The sequence below is a fragment of the Salvelinus namaycush genome, unplaced genomic scaffold (assembly GCF_016432855.1).
Source record: "Salvelinus namaycush isolate Seneca unplaced genomic scaffold, SaNama_1.0 Scaffold17, whole genome shotgun sequence".
Classification (NCBI taxonomy): Eukaryota; Metazoa; Chordata; class Actinopteri; order Salmoniformes; family Salmonidae; genus Salvelinus; species Salvelinus namaycush.
In genome coordinates, this window is record NW_024058452.1 from 288,136 (window position 1) to 296,270 (window position 8,135).

Here is an 8,135-nt window from a genome sequence, read left to right on the forward strand (position 1 = left end):
ATTCTGATTACGGTAGTCATTTTGTCACCCTCATCATGGCAAAGACACGGAGAAATGCATATGATGCAGCTTTCAATTTGAAGGCGATCGATCTGGCTGTTGGAAAAGGAAATAGAGCTGCTGCACGGGAGCCTTAATGAGTCGATGATAAGACGTTGGAAACAGCAGCGTGAGAAACTGACTTAGTGCAAAAAGACAACAAAAGTTTTCAGAAGAAAGAAAAGCAGATGGCCCGAACTAGAAAATGAGACTTGGATGAGTTTGCCTCCGGATGAAAGTGAGGAGAGCGCAATGAAAACGATCCAACATCGGATGAAGCAATTCTGTGTAACGGTCCTGACCTGTTTTATGTTGTTTTTGTATGTGTTTATGGTCAGGGCGTGTGTTTTGGGTGGGCAGTCTATGTTTTCTGTTTCTATGTTGGTTTTGGGTTGCCTGGTATGGCTCTTAATTAGAGGCAGGTGGTTTGCGTTTTCCTCTAATTAAGAGTCATATTTAGGTAGGGTGTTCTCACTGTTTGTTTGTGGGTGATTGTCTTCCGTATCTGTGTTATGTTTTGCACCATACGGGACTGTTCGGTTGTTCGTTCGTTTTGATGTAGTCTGTTCCTGTCCGTGAGTTTTACGTTAGTCAGGACTTTCTTGGTATTGTTTACTGCTATTTAAAAAAAAAAAAATGTTACAAGCCTGTTTCGTTAAAGCCTATTTATTTTTGTTACAAGCCGTGTTTCGTTTAAAGGCTGTGTAAAGTTCATTTGTTTCAATGTACCGGTAGGCACCTGCGGCTTATAGACACGTGCGGCTTATTTATGTACAAAATAAAATAAAAAATTAAATTAAGGGGGTGCGGCTTATATTCAGGTGCGCTTAATAGTCCAGCAATTACGGTATGTTGTCTTGTGCTTGGGCACATAATTACATTACCCGACCTCTCCCCGTAAATCAACTTGTCGTCCTTAGCAGACACAAAAATACAAACATTAGGAGTTATTGTATTGTGCTAGTCAATTATTACAGAGAACAATCATTTTTTGGAGACCCTGTCCTGCTATCAGCCTGTGATGTGTGTGTTGTAAAGTGCCTTGCTGATGGGCACAACGGCAGTAGGTAGTATACGGTGATATTGAAGCCCGGTGGGTTACCGGTGTATCCCTGTGTACTACCTACTGCTGTTTTGCATTTGAGCAAGGGACTTCCCCCCTAAGTGCTCTGCTCTGCCACAGCCCCTGTTCTGCTCCCAGCCTGTGACCAACAGCCAAAATAGTCACAGACATCTCTGCAGTAAGAGACTGTTTTTGTAGAAACTGACAAACCCCTGGATGCTGAAACATAATCAACATTTTTAAAACACTGAAAAATCCCCTCAAATCAAAAAACGTGATCTAATGCATTGTATACATCTGGGGACCTACTGTATAAGAAAGCACACTGGAAATGCCTGGTGTAGCGTTTAGTTTTGAACATCCTATTCTGGTCAGATGCAGGACTGAACTTTTCAGGAGAAGAGCAAATCCCTCATGAGTTGGGCTACTAAATGAGCCCACAAGAGCCTAACTACTGAGTTCTTATTGATAAGGTTTTTATTTCATATATTTGAATGTATTGCATATTTAGTTAACTTTTGATGTATGTAACAAGTGCATTGCATTCCAGTGCAATTGATGTTAGACTATAAATGTGTATTTGTAAAAGTGAAATAGTAAATGTGATAATAGAAGAAAAATAAACTCATATTGATCTATGACTTTAGTAAAGTTCTTACCAGGTTTTGGGCTGGACGACAATTCAGTTTTGATGACCTGAAATAAGTGAACCAAGACAACAATTAGACATCAATTACATCTTAGTAGTTAAGAGACACTGTCTGCATCACAACATATTGCATGACAGGGTAGTGAATTGCTCATCCTCCCGGCTCTTCCAAGATGGGTGGTAATTTCATCTAGCATCTTAATAAAGAGAGTTCCTCTCCTGTGTTTAATGAAGATGGGTGGTAATTTCATCTAGCATCTTAATAAAGAGAGTTCCTCTCCTGTGTTTAATGAAGATGGGTGATAATTTCATCTAGAATCTTAATAAAATAGTTCCTCACCTGTGTTCTCCATGGCCAGTCTGAATCACCGTAACTATAAGTCAACTCTTCGCCAGCTGCAATATCTCGAGTCGCGAAGAGGCACAAGTGTGGCTCATCGTTTGCTTGTATGGCCTTCATTTTGAGATTGAGTCTTTAGTGATCATCATTAACGAGTCTCCCAAGGGAGGAGTCTTCTTCAGATGCATCAATGCTGCATAGAAACATAACATGTCACAGTTTAATGAAGATATTGCAGCACAGGGTTTCTATTTCAGAAAAGGGGCAGAAAAGTCCCTAACGCGTTGTTTAAAAAAGGAGTGCAGATGCTCTGATAGCGAACCAGTTGGTTTGAAGACTAATATTGTTCCTTACTGTTTAGGTCAGGGACACGGTCAAATTAGTATCTGGGCCTGAGATAGGCCTACAGTGCATATTGTGCCACCAACCATTTAAATTTTTATTTTTTTATTTTACCGTTATTTTACCAGGTAAGTTGACTGAGAACACGTTCTCATTTGCAGCAACGACCTGGGGAATAGTTACAGGGGAGAGGAGGGGGATGAATGAGCCAATTGTAAACTGGGGATTATTAGGTGACCATGATGGTTTGAGGGCCAGATTGGGAATTTAGCCAGGACACCGGGGTTACACCCCTACTCTTACGATAAGTGTCATGGGATCTTTAATGACCTCAGAGAGTCAGGACACCCGTTTAACGTCCCATCCGAAAGACGGATGTCTGTCTCGATTTTAATGTTGTTGCTTTTTTTAGATCTCAAAAAGCATTAATATGTTTATTTTGTTCTCGTCAATCCTACTTACCACCATGTTCTTCCTTTCCATTGGAAATGGAAAAGAAACACCTTTGCAGAATCATTGTACTGATCAGCTCGGACCTCGCCCTCCTGTTGTGTAAGCAGTTCACCTCGGTACTCCACAACAAAGTCTCCTTTGGATATGAATTCAGTGGCAAAAACTCCCCGCCCTTAGCAGACACAAAATACAAACATTAGGAGATATTGCATTGTGCTTGTCAATTATTACAGAGAATAATCACTGTCTGGAGGTCCACTCCGGTCACATGATCACCCCATTCAACTTGCCAAGCTTCTCCAAAAACAACTGTTCTCATAAAATGACCTCACACTGTCTAAAAGTGATCTCACACATATCACTGCCAATCAAAATGAGGTTCAGGTGTGCAGCAGGGGGTTTAGGGAGGGGGATGCGCTGCTCTGTCTTTCAAGAGGCTAGATTCAGTTGTCACTCTTACTTTGTCTTCTAAACCAATGATTGGTTTTCAAGGTGGGCCTTTTCAGGTGGAAGGAGATTTCAGATGGAGCATCGTGTGACTGTAGTGGACCTTTAAGAATCCTATGACCATAATACAAAGACATGGCTATTCCTTTAAACCTTTTTTCCTGGGTGACTGTGCCCATATATCCCAATTCACTGTTTCCCACTAACCTCTAAAATGTACATCTGATTCATCTAATTCATAGCTGTCATATTTAGGACTGTCAGAAATATATTCAATCTTCACCTTACCTTTAAAGATATTGATAAAACGCTGGTAAAGTACTGGTTTATCAATGTTTGATCTGATGTGATGCTCTGCATCCTCCATGGGCCGGAGTCGCCTGGAAGATCTCTCCGTCAGGCCAACTCAAATCCTTAATCTGTGGAATAAAGCAGACATTATAAACTGGGTAGTTTGGGTCCTGGATGTTGATTGGCTGAAACTGTGGTATATTTAAGAAATAAGGCACCTCGGGGGTTTGTGGTATATGGCCAATATACCAAGGTTAAGGGCTGTAACCAGGCAGGCACTCCGCGTTGCCTCTTACGTAAGAACAGTCCTCAACCTTTCCTTGTGCTTTACTGCTTAACTATACCAAGGCTGTCAGACAATCAACATTCATGGCTTAACCTACAATTTATAAGAGACATAATGTATGTTTGTTAGATGACTACAAAACAAGCACGTTAGAAGCAGTAAAAAATTCCATCTGTGACTTTCCCTCTTCCACTCTGCTATGAGATGCAAGGTGGGGTGCACAACACCTGGTTTCCAGCCAGCCAACTTTAGCTCGCTAAACTAACACCATCTAATGTTATCAAACTGCTACCTACTCAAGTTCATCTATGGGGATCACGTGTCCCATTTAGCTGTCTATGCATGTTACTTATAACCACACTGATAGAATTGACTGAAATAGCCATAAAATATCAGTCTCTTTATCAACAGTTATGTTAACTAATCAAGCTACCCGCCCAAATGTCAACAAAATTGGCTCACTAGTGCATTAGCTAGATAGTGAGCGAACATTAGCACTAGCAACAAACAAGCTAACTAGGCTAACATAGTTCATAAACCAATACAACGATTTATGGTGGTGGAATTGTACTACAGCATGAAAATAACTTTCCATATCATTTCAATTCTTGAAAATATGATATTGCTCACCTTTCTTTTAGGAACAGCGGGGACCTGCAGATGGGCCGCCCCGTGTTAACGGACGAGCTTCTCCAGATGAAAGTGATTTTCCCTCTCTGGCTCTGCGCGGTAAAGTGGAGTGGGGGAGGGGAATCACAACGTGGGGACAGAGATAGTCATATAGGGGACGTGTCACCACAGTGGTGTGTGTGCATCTGTCAAGGCGCTGGAATCCTATACAATCGACATGACTGATGTTGATATTTCACTTGTGGAGTAAATATTCTATAGACCTGAGAAATAGGCTAATACATTGCAAAATGAATGCATTTCCCTCAGCTTATAGGTCATAGGAAACTTCAAGACACCAAAATGTACATTTTAAGGATTCAGAAATTGTACTGATTGATCCAGAAACACATAGGAATAAGGTCAATAGGCCTTGGCTATTTTCTGACATAGGAAGGGCTGGCTTACCTGGGCTATTGCCCCTGGGCCCCGGAGAAATAACAAAATACAGTATGTAGTATATATTTATTTTTTACTGCAACCGCCAACCACAGGGGGATTCAGGAGCCCACTCTCAATGAGTGTAGATGTCACGATCGTCATAATAAGCGGACCAAGGCGCAGCGGGATATGAGGACATCTTCTTTTATTAGAGATGACGAAACGAACACTTTTACAAAACAAAAGTGAAGCTACAAACGTTAGTGCATACACAAGCTACAAACGTTCAACATAAACAATTACCCACAAACACCTAAAGCCTATGGCTGCCTTAAATATGGCTCCCAATCAGAGACAACAATAAACAGCTGTCTCTGATTGAGAACCAAACCAGGCAACCATAGACTTTCCTAAACACCTACACTGAACACAAACCCATACATACTACAAAACCCCCTAAACAATACACACACCCTAAACTAGACAAAACACACAAACATCCCCCATGTCACACCCTGACATAACTAAACTAATAAAGAAAATCAATATAACAAAGGCCAGGGTGTGACAGTAGAGGTGTAACGGTGTTCCTCTCTCTCTTCATAAGAAGAGGTGGAGTAGTGATCGAGCCAAGGCGCAGCAGGTTGTGAATACATGATGATTTATTAAATAAACAAAACAGACCAAGACGAAGACGAACAACACTTGAATAACTTACAAAATAACAAAACGAAGTAGACAGACCTGAACAAACGAACTTACATATACACGAAGAACGCTGACACAGGAACAGACTACATAAACGCACGAACAAACCGAAACATTCCCGTGTGGTGCACAAACACAGGAGACAATCACCCACAAACAAACAGTGAGAACACCCTACCTAAATATGACTCTTAATTAGAGGAGAACGCAAAACACCTGCCTCTAATTAAGAGCCATACCAGGCAACCAAAACCAACATAGAAACAGATAACATAGACTGCCCACCCAAAACACATGCCCTGACCTAAACACATACAAAAACAACATAAAACAGGTCAGGACCGTTACAAGAGGCCTGCTGCTGCGGACACTTTGTTATTTGTCAGATGGAGAGGAGAGGAGGTAGGGGGGCCACTTGTTTAATTAATTGATTATTAAAAATATATAAACTGCATAATAAATAAATGTGACTAGTAAAATGTGTGATTCAGGAGCTGGGACCAAGCCCGTAGGGGGCCCAAGGGGCAAAACAAATACAAAATAAATACTTTTTACAATTATTATTATTTTTTTAATCCAACCACAGGAGCCCGCTCTCAATGTTTAAAATACAACAGAGCATAATTTAGCCAAAGAGGATCAATAGTTTCTACAAAAATAACTATCAAAAAGACATACAGTACATGTACTGTATCTGCCAAAATAAAAGAAACACCAACATAAAGTGTATTAAACGCATAGTTAAAATGAAATTAAATCAAATTGTATTTGTCAACTGCATCAAACACAACAGGTGTAGGCATTACCTTGAAATGCTTACTTACAAACCCTTACTTACGTAAGCCTAGGAGTTGACGTCCCGATGGATAGGGATCAACCCGTAACGCTCGTAGTCGACATTGTCACACTGAACCCTTTCACGATGACTAAGCTCACGTTTTCTGAAGATGTCTAATACGTAGGAGCTCCCTCTGTCTTCCAGAGCGGCTTCGGCAAGCTCCTTCTCGCAACGGAAAAGATGCTCTCTGGACCCGCTCGTAGTAGCTCTCGTCATCTCCCTGCACGGTCCTATCGGATAGCCCAAGGTGTCTGTACTATCAAGCGTTTGATGTCTGGTTCACGATACCAACGTGCTTTCCCGTATACTTACAAAGTGCGCAGCTTATGAGCCGAGCCTCCAGCATGGTCTGGATGCTGTTCAGAGCCTTATGTTGTCTGTGTAGCAACAGGCAGACCCTGAGCAACCTAAACCGAGGTGGTGGTTATTACCACTACTACCAGGACGACAGCGACGATGAGGACAGCGACGGCGACAGTGATACCAAGGTTCAGGCACGTGTGGTTAAGCTCTCCAATCTCAAACGCAAAGCCATCGACGTGACCACAGACGTGATTGTTGCGGAAACCCTTCTAAGACGACACGGTGACGATTCAAGTTTACTAATGTACCACGACAGCTCCAAAGAGATGTATAGAGCTCTCGGTAAGCTCCCCGTAACGTCACACGGAGCTCTGGTTAAGTGTCCTTACAAGAAGCTTCGCAAGGGCGTGTGGGACACTCGAGACATTGTCGTCTAACCAACAAAATAAACATCTTAACAATGGACTCTGTCGGTCTCAGAGGTTGCTATTGACATCAACTCTATCTCTACTATAGCAAGCACACAGCCAGGTCGCCTGTTAGTCCTTATAATTTAATTCAATCGACTAGAGCCCCAAGAGGTTGCCCGCATCATGAGTGTGGTAACCATGGACCCGAGCAGCTACACGCTGAAACCACTGGAGACCGTTGTGCGTTTGGTGAAAGCCCCAAACTTTCTGGCCTCTCCGAACAGCACATTCGCTGAGTACATGACGGATAACATAATCAGAGCCTCGGCCACCAACAGTTCAATCTCGGCCGACGCCACTGTCGTGATATCGCAGGCTCACATGGGAGTTACGCTGTTCAGACAACAGAGAGACACGAGTCGCCTACTCGTTGGCTTTGTGTACAAGATGCTGGTGCCGGACGAAGTGGTTCCCACAGGTACGAGGTTCTGCAGGCGCTACAGGATCACGGACCAGCACGAGGCGCAGCAGGGCACCTACGACACAATCAGCAACGGAGTGCAGACTAGAGAGTACAGCCAAGTGTTCCAACATAGGTCCAAGGTGGTCACGATGCAATTCGGAAGCCTCCTGAGCGTTACAGTGCCTTCGGTGGCCATGGATCTGATCAGAAGAGAGTTGCACAGGGTCAGCACTTCCTGGGAGCTAACTAGGACCATTGAGGTGCTCAGATATTGTTCAGCTCAACCCACCTTGACAGACAGAATCGCACAAAGGACAAAGAGCTCTAGTCGAGCTGAGAAATTGGACTCTGTATTGGTGATGGCTGAACTCATGTGCGGTATGATCAACATACACCCCGACTCTTTCGTTTGCTCGGAGGAGGATACTAGGGAGCGATAAGCCCGAAGTCATG

At 42.8% G+C, this 8,135-nt stretch overlaps 1 long non-coding RNA gene across 1 annotated transcript; it reads right to left on the reverse strand.

Moving 5' to 3' along the window:
• Nucleotides 1-1,749: 1,749 nt before the first annotated feature.
• LOC120037321 lies at nt 1,750-3,047 on the reverse strand. The gene is made up of 3 exons (XR_005474799.1): nt 2,896-3,047; nt 2,092-2,284; nt 1,750-1,798 (listed from the first exon to the last, which is right to left on the reverse strand). It is a non-coding gene; the product is annotated as an uncharacterized LOC120037321 (long non-coding RNA).
• Nucleotides 3,048-8,135: the final 5,088 nt, after the last annotated feature.